The sequence below is a fragment of the Protopterus annectens genome, chromosome 7.part0, assembly GCF_019279795.1.
Source record: "Protopterus annectens isolate FY-2018-M chromosome 7.part0, PAN1.0, whole genome shotgun sequence".
Taxonomy (NCBI): Eukaryota; Metazoa; Chordata; order Ceratodontiformes; family Protopteridae; genus Protopterus; species Protopterus annectens.
Window position 1 is genome coordinate 855,424,486 of NC_056739.1, and position 19,761 is coordinate 855,444,246.

At 37.3% G+C, this 19,761-nt stretch overlaps 2 protein-coding genes across 3 annotated transcripts in view; one reads left to right on the forward strand and one right to left on the reverse strand.

The window, feature by feature from the left end:
• The window catches only part of NOL8 (nucleolar protein 8), a 1,174,909-nt gene extending 1,165,256 nt beyond the window's left edge, over nucleotides 1-9,653 (reverse strand). The window contains exon 1 of one of the 2 annotated variants that reach the window (XM_044077406.1): nucleotides 9,265-9,653. The gene's annotated coding sequence lies outside the window, so the exon portion shown is untranslated. Of the gene's footprint in view, nucleotides 1-8,785 lie in introns of both variants that reach the window. The other variant, XM_044077405.1, reaches the window with a different exon arrangement.
• Nucleotides 9,654-9,810: 157 nt separating this feature from the next.
• LOC122806111 (centromere protein P) overlaps nucleotides 9,811-19,761 on the forward strand; it is an 888,624-nt gene continuing 878,673 nt past the window's right edge. Inside the window, exon 1 of the mRNA XM_044076348.1 lies at nucleotides 9,811-10,094. The gene's annotated coding sequence lies outside the window, so the exon portion shown is untranslated. The remainder of the gene's footprint in view (nucleotides 10,095-19,761) is intronic.

The following is a 19,761-nucleotide window of genomic DNA, read 5'->3' on the forward strand; positions in this document are numbered from 1 at the left end:
TTCCCAGGCTGCACAATAAGAGCAATCTTGCTGAGTGCTGCTCACAGGCACAGTCTCCGCCTTGTGTAGGAAGATGGTGACGGAATTAAATTATGTTTACAACACATTCCAAACCATCAATTACCTGTTTAACAGATGATCTACACAATTTGCAGACATTTTCATCCACCTTTCCAAGAAATCCCGACTTGTATCCAGTAGTGAAACTAAATGAGCTCAGACCATTTCCTTAATGGCAAACAATAGGCAATGCTCTCTTCATAATACTTCTTTCTGATATTACAGCTCATTATAAATGTAACTCGTTTTGCTACCCAATCCTAATCATACTACTTTTGCCTATTCTGTGTGTTTTATGTTGCTTAAGCCTTCAATTTGCTTAATTCCTGCTCAATTTAACACAGATACTCCCTATTAGCATGGGTTACTAACATAAATATTTCAATACGATATTCTCTTGACTTTCAGCATGAAAGGTAAGGTTGCTATGACTCACCCAGCACCTGAGACTTTAAGACTGCAACTGATTCCATTAATAGTTCACTGTCACTGACAAACTTATATTGTGTTCATATAAGCAGGCAGCTTTTGATCCAAAGGCTCCACATCTAGTAGCCAAAATATAATGGTCACATTGTTATGCCTGCACTTAACAATGGAAGATCACTTTACCCTATTTAGCTTCTCACAAGTCTAATGCAAAACGACATAAAACTTTGGAAGAACTAAATTCTTTAAATGGTATGATTTGAAATTGGATTTTGTACTTCAATACTCATTAGCAGCTTTTAACTCAGTGTCTCCACCTACTACCCAGAATGTTAATACTGTGCACACGGCTTTCATTTCTGACTTTTAAACTTGGTGCTGTAAGTGTCACTCCAGACAAACAGTATATTTTACACCTGTGATTACTTTAAACTCACTATTGTACTTATTAACTCTCAACCCTTATTTCCAACAAACTGACCTGAATTCTTGTCCTACTGCTTATTAAGCATTTTCAGATTTCAGAGTCACTTCAATAAAACCAACAGCTCTTTCAATTCCAGTCCAGAAATACTGAATAAACTATTTTCCATTTACTCCTCTTTGGAAAACGTGATTTCTAGCAAAATATGTGCACATGCGTACACAGACACACTTCTCATGGAAGACTGGCAGAATTCTCCAATTTCCTATGGCCTTCTTCCTGACATGGTTAGTACTGTCACCTCCAAACAGTACAAGAATATATTTGCTGACAGTAGGTCTAAACCAGATGGTGTCACATGCAAGGGCGCCTGCAGGCAGGTGCAAGGGGGTGCACTTGCACCCCCCTGGAATCGGCTGACGAGTTAATGCGGTAATTTTAAAAAAAGGTTTTTTTTTTTTTTTAGTGCGTTCTTCTTTAAGAAGAAGTCCATGCTGACAGTCCAGTCGCAGGCGTGCTGACATCATCGCTCTCGCTCATATTTACAAGTTTGCGAGCGGGAATTCACATGGATGGTTTCGCAAGCGGGAGGATTCGAGCGAGAACTGAAACGGACGGATTTGCAAGCGGGAGGAAACGGATGGAAGATGGGACCTGAAGTGGATGGATTTGCAAGCGGGAGGAAACGGACGGATTCACAAGCGGGAGGAAACGGATGGAAGATGGGACACTTTCAGAGTGAGTAGTGTAGTGTGTGTGCATGTGTGTATGTGTGTGTGTGTGTGTGTAAAAAATGCCCCAGGTGTTACATGGTGGTGGGTAGAGAATAAGGCTTGAACCCTATACCTTGGGCCCAAGTGGCAAGAGCCTGAATTCCCTACCGACCACCATTTGTAAAAATGTTGCAGGTTTTTCCCTCATACTTTTTCTGTTCCTCATAAAATCTGTGGTTTCTGTATGTGTCCTTGTTGCCTAACAGCTACATGTTCTCTGGTTTGATTCTTGGCTGTTTGGAGTGTTTCTCCCTGGACCTCTGCTAAAAATTTGCTTTTTTTCCAAGTCAGACTTTCCTGGTTAACAAATGTTAAAAAAATGGACACTCATTTCAATGTCAGACTACATATTCTTCAGAAAATGCATGGTAACAAAAGCTTTTATGTTAGCAATTTTCTTCTAAGTGTACAAGATGGATATTTGAAATGTATCCCTGTCTTTGGGACTGTATTCCCCCATTATTGGCTTCATCCAGGTTTTGTGCTAAGGTTGAGAGCTATGGTAAGAACTGAATTCACTGAATATGTTTGGGGGCTGTATTTACCCAGTATTGGCTTTATTCAGGTGTTTATTGGCTTCATCCAGGTTTTGTGCTAAGGTTGAAAGCTATGGTAAGAACTGAATTCACTGAATGTTTGGGGGCTATATTCCCCCATTACTGGCTTTGTCTGGGTGTTTTTTGCTAAGAGGTTGAGAGCTATGGTGAGAACTGATTTCACTGAATGTTTGGGGGTTGTATTCACCCATTATTGGCTTTGTTCAGGTATTTTGTGCTAAGAGGTTGACAGCTGTGCTATGGTGAGAACTGAATTCACTAAATGATAGCCATTTAAGTTTCAGTCTTCCTCTTTCACAAAACAGTTGATTTGGCGTAGTGGTATGTTGCTCTGACTGTTTTGCACAGGGTTCCCCTGGGTTCAAGACGTGGCAGTGAAATGTATGGTGGTAACGCAGCATTTTATTCTAGCAACTTTTCAACATTATACAAGCAATGTTTAAAATGTGTCCTGTTTTTGGCCTTTGTCCCCAATAAATTTTGGCTTTTTCCAGATTTCTTGTGCTGCAACGTTCAGAGATACAGCTGAGTGTCTAGTAGATTTTACAAGGAGCTGAGAGCTGCAGGGGAGCAAAAGTTTAGTGCTGCTTATGTTTAGTCTGCTCGCACTGTTAATAGCACAACAGGATTGTGTACTTGCTTTTGATGCTGAAGGCTGTGGGTTCTACTCCCGCAGTAGGTAGATGCATTGCTGATACTGTACTGTGTTGTAAAGGGGGTGGATGCTGAAGTTCTTTTGGCAAAGATAGCTAGTAACTATGAACCTGATATCAGTTTGCTGTCCATTCCCTATTGCGAGATTACTAGTTTATCATTTTTTTATTGCATGCAACCAAGGCAATTTATTCTTCAAGGGTAACAGGCACTTTATTTGTAGATTAAACAATGACATATAAAGTGTTTGCTAGCAGCAACCTAGCAACCTCTTTATTAGTTACAAATTTCTTTAATGTGGATTTTACTACAGAGATTGTGCATATTTTTTACTGATACTGGTGGACTATAGAAGGTTGAGTAGACTTTATGATGGAAATGTTCTGAATTGGGCAGCTTTGTCATTGGTGTATGCATTTTGTTTCATTGTTTACTGGAAAAATGTTCAAAACAAATTTAAAATGCCCTCTAACAACTGTACTGTATTGTACAAGGAAAATAATGTAATAGTCAGGAAGGTGTATCAAAGAGCATGCGTATGTTATATTCGAGGGGCCTATGATTTTGAAGACAGCCCAGAGTTTATTTATCTGCCACTGGCAAAATGTATTTTCTTTGAATGTGGGTTTCAATGCTGTTTCAATGCATGTGAGTTTCGAGGGCAGAGAAGTTTTAATGTTAGTCTATTTTCATTGTGAGACTGCATTGCTTTGTTTAACAGATATGTATTAGGGTTTGTGCTGTAAAATGCAAAATAAAACTTTCAAATTAAATCCTAAATCAATCCAGAAGTAAAGCAGTATGCACATTAGTGTTTATGGTAAATGGGGCAAAATAACCAAGGAATGGGACGTTGGAATGGCTGCAGGGGGGAGGCTACATTTGATCATGATTTTGTGAGGGGGGGTAGCAAACTCAGACAGCCCCGGTTGAACTATACCTCTCAGTTGTCCATATATTTGCAGAATGAATAGATATTTGCTTCTTATTTTTGGTTTGTTCCTCATAAAATTTGTGGTTTTCTAGAAAATCATTTAGGAATTAAGTCACTAAATGACAGACATTGAGTTTCAGACATCATAACCTTCAGAAAAATGCATTTTAATGCAAGACTATCCAGTTTATACAAGAGCAATTTTTAGTAGTGTTTGTATGTCCCCCCCCCAATATATTTGGGCCTTGTCCAGATTTCCTGCATTAAGAGGTTGAGAGGTACGTGCAAATCACTTTGTGGATTAGGAATATCCAAACCTCTCATTTGTCCCCCCAATTTTGGCTCAAAATGTTGCTCTCCCCTAATAATCCCTCCTCCAAAATGGCAATTTTGGAAGAAAACGTGGAGGGTTTACAATTATATATAACTGTAGTGATCAGAGTTATAGATTACTTTTATTTCAGAAATGCATGTAGATGCTCTTATTTTGTTACCTGCTCAAGTTAACAATGTTAATATTAAAAAGGTGTCCCTTTTTTGACAGGTATTTTTGCATCACATTTTGGTCCGTTTTTCATAAAATTGTGGTTTTCTGGCAAATTAGTGGCAAGTCATTAAAGATTGAAGCTAGAAAATAATGGCAGACATTTGAGTTTCAGATTTTATACCCTTCAGAAAAGTCGTACTAATGCAAGACCTACTACTGTTCTATTATCTAAGTTAATAAGAGCAATATTTAAAAATTGGCCTTAATTTTGGGCCTGTGTCCCACTTCTATGTATGGCTTTGTCCAGATTTCTTGCTCTGAGGTTGAGAGGTATGAGTGTCAGAGCCATCACTGTCAGCCAGAGACATTTCAAATTATGACATACTTATTGCACCCCGCCCCCCATTGTAGTGGCTCTGGATGTGTCCAAGGAAGGCAAGGAGCAGTTATGCAGTGTAAGTGTGCAGAGTATTCCCCCATCCAAGGTAGATCACAAATACGACCGTGGCTTTTCATCTGTCCTTGATTTTGCAGAATGTTCTGGTTTTCTATCAGATTTTTATACTGTTGATTTATGCTTCTTATTATTCAGGAACTGCATGCTGTCACAGTGCCCTGTTGCGCTGTTTAAGTAGCCATGGTTTAATGAACATCAGGTGAGCTTGTTGGAGATTGTAAGATGCAAGTAAGCATATTGTTAAAGAATTACCAGCATTGAAAGCCTTTTCGTTGTTGCCATGCAGAGAATATTTATATAACTAGATAATGTATAAGCCTTGGGTAGTGAAATGCATATTATAGTATTTGTAATAAAAGGACAAGATTACAGTTATTTTCAGAAGCTCATTACGTTTTATTGGAGACCAGTGACTTATAGCAGTGTCTGTGTGTTAGTACACTTTTGTAGTTGGGTGGCTTTAATGGTATATGGTAAATAAGCATGGCTACCTTACTTAAAAGCCAAGCCCTGCAACAACTAGGTAAGCTCCACACTGAAGTCAAAACACAATAGCTCTGGTGGGTAAATGTACTCTGTAGTAATCAAAAAAGGCAAATGTTTGAAATAGCTACAGCTTATGTGCAAACACAATAGGTAGTGATGAAACAATGCTGTGCTAAAAATGCTTTAATGCTCCACATTGCTGAGCTGCAGATCAGTTATCACTGGCTACCAGGATTTCACCCACTTCAGATCAAGCACGGTGCCGTTCAGTGCAACCTTCCCAGAACTAATTCAAGTCTGACCAGAATTATTTTGTGTGTGTATAAGAGGGAGGTATCATACCCCTCAGCTGGCCAGGTTTTTGCAGAATGTCCAGATTTTTGCCCCATATTCCTCCTAAAAAGGATTGAAGTTGCTAAATAATGAGACATTTCAGTTTTAGATGTCATATCATTTAGAAATATGCATACTAACACAAATCCTGTTACTCTTGCAATTTTCTAAGTTTATGAGAGCCATATTTATAATCTGTCCCTATTTATTTTAGGCTTTGTCCAGATTTCTTGCACTAAGGTTGAGGCCTTGAGGGTTGTGGTATGATTGTGAGAGAGAAAGCGAAATGCCCAAGTTAGAGTTAGCAGGTAGAATTAAGTGCATTTTCAGGGAACTGAGTTTTAAGGGAAGCTAAGTTTACTGCTGCTTATGCAAAGTCTATTTATAATGTGCAACTGTTTTGTTTAGCAAATGGTATCTCTATAGTGGTATAAAGTTTTAAAGCTATGTTAGTAGCACCACAAGTAGAATACTTGCATCTTAATGGAGAGGCTTGAGGTTCTATTCCTACAGCATGTACATCTGTATGCTGCAGTCCTGAGGATGTCCTCCTTTGGATGAGATGCCCAATAACTATGAACCTGTTTTTCAGCTTGCCATCCATTTTCTATTGCAATATTCCAGCTTACCATTTTTTAATTTAACATAGGCAATTTATTCTTTGACGGAAGCAGGCACTGAATTTGTGGATGAAACACTGAAATATACAGTTTTCTAGCAACAACATCTTCATTAGTTTCAGATATCTTTAATGTGGAATTATTCAGATTACTTTTACTTTGGCAGAGACACTCAAGTGTTGCTATATAATACAAGGGATATAATTCAATTATATATTATAATTAATACAATCAGGTAAATCAAATCTTTTGCATGGCCCTAACAGTGTGCAAGGAGCCTATTGCTTGAAAACAGTTCAAAGGTAAATAACCTGCCACTGGCCAGATGCATTTTCTTTGAATGTGGGTTTCAATGCTGTTTCATTGAATGTAAGTTTCAAAAGTAGAGAAGCTTTAATGCCAAGTCTGTTTTCATTGTAAGACTATTGCTTTGTTTAGGGTTAGTAAATGTCTCAGTGTTTGGGCTATAATGTTTGAAATAAAAGTTGTAAATTAAATCCAACTGTCTGTAATCATTGTAGAACTAAAGCATAAAACAGTATGCACACAGAGATTTGAACAGTGTCTACGGCAAATGGGGAGAAATAGCCAAGTAATGGGACACTGGAATGGCTGTGTGGGCGGGGCTTGGGGTGGGTGGCCATGGGCAGGGCTATGTTGGCAGGGGGTGGGGAGAGCTATGTGGGTGGGGCTCTGGGCTTGCAACCCCCCTGCAAAAAATCCTGCGGGCTCCCTTGGTCACATGACTTAAATGTAAATAAGGATGATCCTCTTTTTAGTTATTAAGTGCCAGCCAGAAAGGCTTACATGATTAATACATGAGCTTTACTAAAAATAACGAACACAGTACAAAAACAGCTAAAATATGTTGGTTTGTACATACAGAAAAATAAGGCAAAACATAACATATACACAAGAAAAAATGAGCTCCAAATAACCAAATTCCCTGGCTGACCTTACCTATCATAAGTTAGATTAATACTCTCAAATGGGTCCATGCAAACAACATTTTTCTCACAATTATATACACAATGTCCTTCTCCCATGGGCAGTGCATTATCACTCTCTTGCCACATGGAGAAAACTAGAAATACTACTTTTTACTTGGCATTTTTGTGGTTGCTATGACAACACCCATCAAGTCTGTTTCCTTCACTTGAAGTCAACCTGGTGTCTTAATGTTATGTACACCATTAAGTTCACTAGAGATTACTACAACTGCACCTAAAAAGACAGTCCTTGATTTTTTTTTTATCTTTGCATGTTACACTTGCAAGAGAACACATCAATATGTTATATTCACAAGAGAAGGCATGAAGTCTGGAGATCCTACACACACCAGGGACAGTCCCTATTATTTTATATTAAGAAGTTACTTACTCCTAAGTCATAAAAACAACAATGGGATAGCAGATTAATGGGAGAGAGAGAGAGAGACAAGATCAACATTAATTTTATAGGTTTCCATTAACCTGGCATGATCCCAAGCATTATACACATACTCTAAAATAGCTGATTTTAACAAGACTGTGCTTCCTATAATGTTTAAAGCCACACTAATCGACATTGCTTAAAAGTAGAAAATGGAATAGATTATTTAACAATCAGTAAGCATTCATTAATTTGCAATATCCATTTTATGTACTCAAGTTCCTGAGGAAACAAAGTGATTCTCCAGTGACCAGATGGTCTGTGCCAGGTACAAATCTTAAATGTAAATACTTACAAGCACCTGTCCTTTCAATAGGAGTTTGTTACTTTTACTAGTAAATCATTTCAGCACTATATATTTTTCTGGGGATATATGTCCTCTGTAATGGATAGAGGGAACAGAATGTTTTCTAAAAGTTAAACATTTGCTGGTATTATAACCATAAAAACAAACATACTGAGTAAAAAATGTTGCACATAGGAGAAGTTGAGAAATAGTGTTTGTACTGATGCTACAAAAATGTGTGTGTGTTTATATTTATTAAATATATTAAAATGGTCCTGAAAACCAACAATTTGGGCAGACTAGTCAGTTATGATGTCACAGCAGAAAATAGTGATATTCTGTGCAATCACCAAACATTTGAGTTTCATCTACTAAAAGAGGGGCAAATTGCTCAAAAACAAATTGATGAAGAAAATAAAAACTTTCAACTTGAAACTATATGCAAAAAGATCATAACATTTTTAAATGAACTACTGCAAGCCAAAATGAAGTACATAGATTACTAGCTCTTCCTTGAGCATTAAAATAAATATCTTGTTTTATAATAAGACGCTTTCCTTTAAATCTACACACAGAAAAAACATATCACACTTACAAATTTAACAAAATATAATTAATATAAACATAAAACGCACATTTAAAAAGTTCTTAGTTATATAGTTACACATATAAACGTAGAAAAACAAAAACTTAGCGATGAAACTAATCAGGGTTGGTAGTTAAAAAGGACATAAAAAACGATTACCACAAAAACTTTTAACATTCCACCACCAAAATGTAGAACACTACCGCTCCTAAAGTGAACCAAACTAGCAAAACGAGGAATAATTAGCAGGAAGAACATTGAATCCTACCTCACAACTTGAATAGGTTTAGCTGCGCAAACTTTCTCCTCTTCTCTGGAAGTGTTAAGAATATCTTTATGAGCACTGCTATTTGGATATCAAGATGGCACTAAACCTGACAAATCAATTCTTGCCAAAGAAGTGTCATGTCTTGAAAGTGAGCAGTAGCTATCAGTCATTTATATGACATCCAATAAAAGTGTGTTAAACGCTTTCACTAAAACGAGCATGCTATTCCACTATTAGATATGAATTATCCAGCAACACGTGTTCATGACAACCGGTACAGAAAGAAATGACAACAGATGCATCTATTCAACAATATGAATTTTAGCCAGCGTGGTAAACTAAAACTACAAACTTAAAAACAAAAAAGATAACAACGTAATGCGTAAAAGCAGCTCCTTTCCGTTTCCCATTAAATACTGCCTATTCCTTTAACACTTTCACACATCTCAAAATAAATATAAACAATACCAGTCAAGTACCTACTGCACGTCAAATGGAAAACGGCATCAAAAATATACCTATACCTGCTGTCACAGTCACATTTTTCACATATTTGGTGCACCCTTAATGTCTTCCGTCTAGCAACTTCTATTCTACCGTACTAATTCCGTCTAGAAAATAAAGCAATAACAAACATTTCAAAAGTCTTACAAATTAACGTAATACTAGGGAAAAATCAATGTGTGCGGCCCATCTTTTCAAACTCTTACCCAAATTAACAACGCAGTGATAGCTTTTACTATGGAATACTTATTTCAAACACAAGAACCCCCAAATGGGTACATTTTTATGTGAAAAATCACACGAAGAAAAACACAAGACTTTATACTTTTTGTAATCGACGTCTAATATATCTCCCTAAAAAGTACGGTCTACAGTTTTCTGTGGAGTACTTAGCATATACTCAAAATGTATTAACATTCATTTTCCACTGCCTTCTATTCCGTCCATGTAAAATTGCAACCCCAAGCAAAAATGGTCCGTACCAAATTATTGCAGGGGTGCTCATCAAATCTTACCTGTAAAAGAAAAAATAAATGCATACTTTTTTGCAAGATAACTTAAAACACTATTACTAAAATTTAAACAACTTCGCTTTGTATTACGCTTGTTAATTAACTGTCTTATCATGCTCTCCAATGAAATTAGCAAGTTCATTCTCCTCCCCTAATACAGAGAACAGTTTTTAGGTTTGAATGCCGAGGCGGCGGGAGTTGGACTGAAGAACAGCTGAAGTGTGAGTTCAAGACGGACTTTCAGGAGCAGGCACAGTAAGGAACTTGTCAAACTTTTAAGCAGGTGGATTTAGGTAAGTTTTACATTATGTTAAAATATTTGTTGTTAGCATGTGGTCAGTATAGTTACTTAGTTTTTTTCGCAGCAGTTTACAGGAGCAAAGAACTATTCGAATATGTGAATTGCGTTAACATTTTCCTAGCTGAGTATAATTATCTTTATTGTATTTTGTTTTAGATTTTCATTATTATTATACATGTTTTTTAATTGAAGATGGAAAAATGAAAACTGTTTTCAAGGACCTGCACATACTTTATGTTACGTCTTTAAAGCTATTTTGTAAAACGGTGAAAGTGTACCTTGATATTTTTGAATAAAATGTCATTTGGATTGTTTAGTTCTATGACGTGTCTACCTATTTGAGAAAGATGTGTACAGTATTGCTGATTTAACTCCTTCACAATGCTTTTTGGCATTAACGTAGTTAAATCATTGCATGCTCCTGTTGCTTTTATGTATTTGGGGAAGTTTTATTGTGTACTAAGGGTCTAGTCAGATCATGATGGGACTGAGCATCCCAGTAACCATTGTTTTACGGTGGGATCTGATACACGACCAACTTTGCACCTGGAATATTATCGGACAGGTGTAGAGAGGCGAGGCAGATACAAAAGGTATAGTTGCCACATTTTTAAATCCCCTTAGTGGGATTTGTTTTGGTAAAGGTGAGGTTTTGCAGGACAAAGGGCTGACTTTCTTTTTTTTTTTGCCAAAATAAAATCTTTGCGTTTGATAGTTGAGTGGCTTATGCTCTTTCATATAATACTTAAGAATTTCTGCTACAAAATAATTGCTAAAAACAAATATTAAAAGAAACTTAACTTTTTGTTTTGGAATATTAAGACATTTATTTTTTTTACTGTTTGTATAAAGACTGCCTTGTGCAAAGAGGGACAGGTGTTAAATGGGAGGATGGTATGTTTGCCCTGCCCTTTTTGTTTCTTTGGGGACCTGCTTGCTGTTTAGGTTTAAATGTCATTTTCTTTATTCATTCCATGTATAGACCATGTGTTGTCACTCCGTGTATTGATCTTGTTTCTTATTGTTCTGTCAGACTTTACATTTTTGTTCTTTTTCCCTGGTTGATTCTGAAAATACTCCATTGAGATCAGCATTGTATCCTGTTTAACAAGTTCTAATAAATAAAAATAGTTTTGAGAACCTGTAGCTGTAGTACTGGATTAGGAATGATTTTGGAGAAATAATGTCAGAGATATTTCTTAAGTAGAATTTGTAATTATTAAAGCCAGATAGATGTGGTTGTTCTAGCTCACACATTTTAACCTTTCTGTGTCCACTACAAATTTTACCATGCAACAGTTAGATGTGATGCCATACAGCAGAAAGTTGTCAAAGTTCTATCACCATAATGTGGAATATTTACTAACAGCTTGCAAACAATTTCAAGTAGGAGGCTTATAGAATGGTTAAAATGTTACTTTATCCCTATAAAATATGACTTTAATGAACTACAATGATTCAGAATTACTTACCATAAATATAATTAAAATTCTTGCTACTGAATCCGTGGCAGACCCTTTTAGTGTAGAACAATGAAGAACACTGAGTATACTTGAGAGGTATGTGTGGCACTTTATGATCACATAGAAAATGAGAATCTACGGTCACCAAGCAGTTTCAGGAATATTGTTAATGAACCATGGATGAGTATTTTTTTGTTTATAATTTCAACAATGAGCTAAGAATGATGATGTGGTGAGCTAAGAATGATGATGTGCTGTCCTTTTTCCCTTTTGTTATTTGCATTACAGTAGACTCCCTCTTATCCAGCCTGTCTTTAACTGGCCATCAAATTTATGCCATACTCTAGCAAAATACAACAGAGAAGAACAATACTTCTGCCTCGACTGGACTAAATAATGACAGACATTTGAGTTTGATTTCATATTCATTAGAAAAATGCATACTAACACAAGTCCTGTTATTCTACCTGATTTATAACCTATAAATGTTTTGTGTACTTTTTCTGATTAACCAGTCATTTGTTTATCCAGCCTAAGGTCCAGTCCCAGTGAGACCAGATAAGAGGGAGTCTATTGTATATTTAGAACCATTGGCAAAGAAAATAAGAGACTCAGAAATTCAAGAATATAATTGATATGGTAAATGTGTCTGAAATATTATATTGATAAAACCAGAAAAGGGCATTTCATTTTTGCTGAACGTTCCCAGTTTCATGTCTTTTCGGGATACAACATTTTTGAAGATAAAACAAAAGCAGTAACTGTAAACTATGTACCCACACCCATATTGGCTCAGCAATAGTAATACTTAATGGGGACATAATAAAATGACATACTTAACAGAATCATTTTTAACCCATACCATTATGGCAGCTAAGGGTATGTGGGAAGAGACTAAATAAAATAGAATACAAAAACTGAGAAAGTGGAAGCTCTTTTATGGGTATAGATATCAAGATACAAATGGTGAAAATGTTTGTAGTCCTTTTAGTTTTAAACACAGGTCAGTCATATTTTTATCAGCCAGAGGAAAAGTTATGGATAGCAATTAATAAAGAGTTGAAGGATTTTATCTGGGATCGGAATAAGTCAAGAGTCAAGTGGGATAAGTTGATCCTTCCTTTAGGACATGCTGGTTTGGGATTACCTGATTTGAAGGGGTATTTCAGGCCTACACAGTTAAGGCTCCTATATGTAGCACAAGCAGAGTGCTATAATTCAAAGTGTGAAGGGATGATGATGAAACAGGGGGAAGCTCAAGAAATGGAGAGAGTGGGATTTTGGATGCAGATCCGTAAGGAGAATAACAATAACCATACAGAAAATTATATTCGGAAAGTATTCTAAGAACTATGCCAACTTGGGATTGGAGAAAGGAGATTCTTCCGATAGGGATGACTGCAATTACGGGTACAGAGGGTAGGCTAGAAGGGGATGGAATTTTCTGGAAAAAACTGGCAAAGGAACCAAGGTATTGGGAGCAAATAATTGGCGACAAAAGGGTAATGGAATGGGAAGAGGCCAAGAACACATTTGCACTGCAGGCTAGAGATTGCCTATACTTGGATATCAGTCCTGGATAGGAAAAGCAAATGTAAAGGAATGGGTCCTAAGTGAAAGACTGATAAGGGTAGAGTTTTTAGTAGCATCTAGAACAGATGCTGCTGTTAAAGGATAATTAGAAGGCAGTGAAAGTATTGCACGATAACTATGGAAATTAATCAGAGGAGGTTAGAAAGGATTGGGAAGAGAGATTGGATAGGCAATTCACAAAGCAACAATGGGAGAGTATATGTATGGCTCCCATATATGCAGCAAAGTCTAGAAGATTTAGGATTTTTTCTTGGAAGTGTTTGCACAGTATTTTTATACCCAAAGCAGACTGTTAAAGAATTTTTCCTTGGGTGGATTGCAAATGTAGGAGGTGTGATGGAGATGTAAAAGGTAATTGGGAACATACTTTTGGGAGTGTAATGAGTTGGGAGACTTTAAAAATTCCCTGCAGACTATACTATTAGAGATGCTGGATGAGCAAATTGGTGTAACTAAGGAAATTATTATTTTTTTTGAACCTGTGATACAGAATTGGAATAGCGTAGACATAATAAGGTCTTGCTGAGTTTAATTTTGGTGACTGCCAAAAAAGCAATTACTAGATAATAGAAATCAAAGTCTAAACCAACCATACTAGATGTAGTGAATTTAGTAACAGAAAAGAACTGGAAGTTGCAACTTTAGAAAAGGGTTGGGGCAAATCCCAGAAAAAAATAGGAATTGTGGGAATAATACATGCAGAATAATGTTATTGGAAGGGGAATAAGGTCTAAAAAAGGCAGGAATTGAATGAGCTATGTGATGTTTGATTGACAATGACTGTATAGAGGGTATATGTGATATGTTTGCAAGTGGAAATAAGTCATTGTGGTGTGTTTCCATTTATATAAATGTATGATTGCCTGTGTCATTAGTGATAAAGATGTTTCTTGTTTTAAAAAATGATGATGTGGGGCTAAATGAGGGTTGCCTGTTTTTTTGTACTGTGACCTGCACCGCAGAAATATTGGCCATCTTCACATGTTATGATGGCTTACTGTTGTATGTAATTTCTTTTTGTGAAAATGTAAAAGATTTGTGTATCATTTGGCTGTACTGAATTTCATGGTGTTTCTACTGTTCATCATCACATATTTAATTAAGTCATTAATTGCATAAATTTGCTTTATGGGAAAACAGTACAAAACAAAACATTTGCTTAATTGGGACATCTGGCTGGGAAGTCCCATTACCAGTGCAGTACAGACACAATGCAGTTCAAAATGCAGTATAAAATTAACAGTAGTGTGGGTTACTCACTAAAAACTGACTTGTGATTTAATAAAAAAACAGTGGATGTTCAAGAAAGCATGGCATAAAAAGCACACATTCAGTGTGAAGTATACAGTCAAAAGGCAACACAATTAGTTTACATTTGTATAGTAGAGATGCTAATGTCATGCATATCAAGGGCAATAAATAACATTATTTGAATGAAAGCACCGCACATATAAAGTCTGTAAAACAGAATGCGGTAACTTGCAATTAATACAGAAGAATGAAAAAAATAAAAAACTAACTATAAAAAAGCAAAACCGGAGGATTGTTTTGAGCAAAAAAAAAAAAACACAAATTTAATGAAGTGCTTTTTGTCTGCCTCTATGGACAGACTTCTTCAGATAAAATGAAATGGTAAAACACTTCCTTTATAAAATCTACTAAGTCACATGTATTGAAACAACCAATAATCCAGGTCAAATGGGAGTGCTTACAAGTGCTAAGCAACCAGTACTACATTCCTCTGCTATTTAAAGTTACATTAAATTTGTGGGTTTTTTTGCTCACAGCAATCCTCCAGTTTTGCTTTTTTATGGTTAACTTACAATTAATGCTCAGGTTTGCCGATACTTTTTGTTTTCAGTGCTGCTATCAGTTAAATTGAATACTGCCACAGAAAATATCTATGAGCTGTAGGATGCATGCATATCAGAATATAGATGCCCTGTGTATGTGAAATCAACTACATGTGATTTTTTGGAACTGTAAACAATTTTGACTTAAAATATAATTAGGCTGACTTCATGATATGGAGGGAAGGAGCCCTGCTTGCAATTCAATTGACCAAGTGTTGATTAGCAGACTTGGCACTGGAGTAGCCAGAGATGGGATGGAGGGTTTTGAAGGTATTATACCTGCTTGTATTCCCTGTTCAAAGGGGGTGGGGAGGGGATAATGTACCAGGGAAAGTGTGGCTGTCATGCTTCTGTTGTACACCTGAGACCATGGTGGAGTCCATGACAAGTCAGAAGGTTATGTGCTGAAGTGGAATGTCACCATGCAGAGCTCCCATTGCATGTTTTTTGTGGGTGAATCCTCCAGTTAGGTACATAACCTTAAAAGTGAGGATGTTCACCTCTCAATTCTGCTGTGCAAAAAGTGACCCTCGAAATGTTATGGGTGTGTATGGTTTAATCTGTGCACCTGCAGTGCCTGTTTCAAGCACTTTATCTGGGTTTCTGTATCATACCGAAGTACTGGTCACACCCCTGTACTGTACACCTCACCTTTCAGTTTCTTTGGCATTCTTGTCACATGTTACCCTTGAAACATTGTGCCAGTTGGCTGGAGCTGTCTGAGTTCTAGCTTTGACCTCCTTATTCAGACTTCCATTTTCCTCAACTAACCCTCCCAGTTACTAGAAACTGTTAGAATGGAAAACAGTTAAACTGTTTTATCTTGAAATTCAGCTTATTTTGATTTTACCCCTTTGCTGCCATGATAGTTGTCTAGTCTGTACTCACATTTCATCCTGTGTGCCTTTAGTTTTAAATTCCATTCCCCTGTCATTTGCTGAAGTACCTGTTTAGAGTCTGCTTATAATACCATATTATCTGCATTCAGCAGCTTTGTTGATCTGTTTCCCCCTACCTGTTTGCTGATGTAGTCCATCACCAGTATGAATGGCAGTGGGTTCAAAACGGAAACCTGATATATCCCCACTCCCACTGGAAAATACTGAGTTCAAAAAATGCTCATACCTCTTTTATTGGGTCCTTATTCATAAGCCTGCACTGATTATGGCAGTGTTTGTGGGACTTCAGATCTTTCTAGGACTGCCCAAATCAGCTTTCGTGGAACCTTGTCGCATATTTGGTCCAAGTTTAGGAATGCCCAGTTGGGCTTTTTCTTGTCTAGCTTCTTCTCCAATGTATGTCTGTATCACTGCTAACATTGTATCAGTTTTGCTGCTTCCTGATATTAATCCGAATTACTCATTTCTTATTTTGCTTTCTACTGTTATGCATATTTATCAGTCACCCTCGACAGTACTTTATACAGAGTGACAGGAGTTTGATACCTCTGTACTGCCCACAGTTGTGAATATCTCCTTTGTTCTGTTTTTTTTTGTCCCCCTCCTCCAATCATCTTGGATATGCCTTCCTCTTCATACTGTGATTACCCTTGGGAGTCATTTCTAGCCTAACTCATCCAACATTTTGATCATATCTACCTTGACTTCATCTGAGCCTTCTGTTTTCTTTTACTTCATTTTTCCTAAAGCTGTACTTCTCAAATGAGTTTTTCGGCTTTGCTTGGGGGAATACAGTTTTTCCATTCAGAAGTTGCTGGAAGCATTCTGTCCGTCTTCATTTGCTGTCCTCTAAACTGGTGAGTAGATCGTTGCTGGTATACCTTATGAATGGTGTCTTGATAACAGTCTTATTTACGTTTCTGTCTTTGCCTCTCTACTTGATAGTGTTTGTAGTATCTGCTGAGTGACTTTCTAGAAGCTGATGCAGTTTCTCTGACACCTTGTTCTTTGCCATTGTGAAAGCTCTTTTCTGCCCTTTGTTAACCAACCCATATTCCATTGTAACTTGGTTCATTTATTTAACTTCCATTTCTTCTTGTCGTCTTTTTTTTCCTTTCACTTGATAAATTCACAGACTTCTACATTCCACCTTCAACTTTCCTTGTATATCTTGTATCTTTTCCTGGCTTTACTGCATATATGGTTCATAGTCTTAACACATGCTAGTCTGAGATGCTTGCATTCTTCATCTTCACTTATTTCCTCTTCCTTCTGAGCAGTTGGAGCCATGACTATTATAGTGACCTCCACTTCATTCACTCCACTCATCTTCTAGGTCTTCAGCCCAGTCTCTGACCGTAGAGACTTGTCTGACCAGTGGTTGAAGCTGGTAATGGCCACCAGTTGTCTATGCTTGCGTCTATAGTTTCACTTGGGATGAGTTTGCAGTCTACTTCAGTTCCCTTTCCTTACTAGGTGGAAGTCTGTCTGAATTGCATGTTAATCACACTTGTGTGTGATCCTGTGACTGTCTATGCTGGCGAACCGTGTACTGACCACCAACAAACCATTTTCCAGACAGAAATCTAGAATGGGCTCTGTTGTTCCTGTTTCTCCTGCCTATGTTCACCCAGACAGTCGTCCTATCTATTCCATTTCTGTTGCAGTATGAGCATTTAGGTCCCCCATAATCGACACCAACACATTTTGTCCGACTTAATCTTGTAGCTCTGGCAACTGTTGCCTGAATATGTTTCCCTCATCATCACACTCCTACTGTGGGGCATAAGCTGCGATTAATGCCTTAACTTTATGCTGGAGTTTCCCAGTTTTCTGTCACCAGTTCTGATGACATCCCTCACTGTGTTTAGAAGACTGTTTCACCACAAATTCTATAATATTTGTAGTCTGTTCTCCCCCTGAGTAGCACACTCTGGGTCCCAAGCCAAGTGACTTTGCTGTCCTCTCCTTCCACCTTGTTTAAAGATGTGTCTAAGCGGTCCTTGTAGCATTTGCAAGTAATTAGTCCTCATCTCTCTGAATATTGGCTTGAAGTAATGATTTCTCTCATGCCATCAGCTTTTCTCTTTGCATACATTTAAAAAAACACTTAAAAATCGTAATGAATAGAAGAGAGTGCAAATTCCTGTCCCTAGCCAGTAATGCATCAGAAAAACATATCGTAAAACCAGAGAATTCAGCAAAACACCAACAAAGCAACAACCAGTAATTCACACTGGATCTTCACAACACAGCCTTTATTCACCAAAGTAGCAGCACTTTATTCAGTAAGCGCTTTCGTCTTACTAATGACTTCTTCAGACTGAATAAAATTCTTCTTACCAAGTATATATACCTAATTTTCATTAACTAATTATTCAATTAATTAAAAAATCATTTTAAAGCAACAATATTTTAAAACATTTATTTTCATAACTTTATAGAAGCACATAATTTTCATATATAATTGTACTATAATTTAAAAAAATTAAAAACATTTAATGTTCCAACCTTTTTCTTTTTAGATAGACTTCAAAATTTTCCTTGTCATTCCGACCAGGGGGCAGCTTGCATTTAATTTAAAAATGCAGCAGTATTCTTTCCATTTTAACTCTTCTGCTGCTGCTAAATTAAAAACATATCATGCCTACAGGGAAAGGTAATTTTAGGAACTGTAATATATCCCAAAAATAATTTCAGATTTTTCTTCTTGCATTCTCTTATGACCCCCCCCCCCTCCAAAAAATGGGCCTTTTGTTCAGATGTCTAGGTTAGAGCAGTCATTATCAAAATAAACTCTTTCTGGCCCAGATTGCAGTTCATCCAAAGATATGAAAGAACTTTGTTGCTTAACTCCCCATTACCATAAGGAAACTACAGTACTGGAGTACATATACGATCAAAAATCCTAAATAAGATGAAAACACCATATAGACACAGTCCACTGTAATGCTGGACTAGTCATTCAGTTTGCATCAGACCCCCAACCCTTGTCTGTCAATCTTCAGCCATGCTTCAGATGATTCCTTCCTCATTACTGGCAAGACACATTATTTAGACAAGAACTAGGGGTGCTTCTAGTATTTTCTGACCTTTCTCCCTGGCCCTAACTGTGCATAGCTGGCAAGATGGAGGAGAGAGGTGTGCAATGAGCTAAGGAAGACATTCCCTTCCCCCACTCTAACAATGGGAGCTCCTCCTAAGCAGCCTTGCCCCTCCTTGCACAGCTTAAGCATTGTGTTTTCCAGTTTACACTGGGGAAATAGCACTGCCTAGTATGCTTCTGAGTGCAAAACTCCCGCAGGAGGGGCAGCAGGGAATGTCCCCATGTTTCTCCAACTCCCTGTCTGGCCCCTCCATGCTAGGGTGAGTGAGTAAACCCCAATCACATGGGTCACAGTCATGGCTTCGTCCATCTGTGCTATAGAGCCAGACCAGTTTGGTTCAAAGCTGAAATAGTACCTGTGTGTGTGTGTGTGTGTGTGTGTGTGTGTGTGTGTGTGTGTGTGTGTGTGTGTGTGTGTGTGTGTGTGTGTGTGTGTGTGTGTTACACCAATCCCACAGTAATTCTGGTTTTCAGAATTGTCCTCCACCTCTGATATTTTGACATTAAAGGATGATAGCTTCTCTTGGAGTTCAAAGAACAAGTCCTTTTAATAGTCTACCTTTATTGCCTGCATTGTCAAAATAACATCTTCTCTGGTCATATAACAAAACATTTTTCTCAACCATTTAAGTGGCAGTTTAATATTGTTTCTGGATCTGTAGGTATTGCTTTCACTATTGAGACCTCAAATGTGGCCAACGGAGCTTATCTAAATAATCCTTTGTTGGCTTGTGATTGTGCAGTT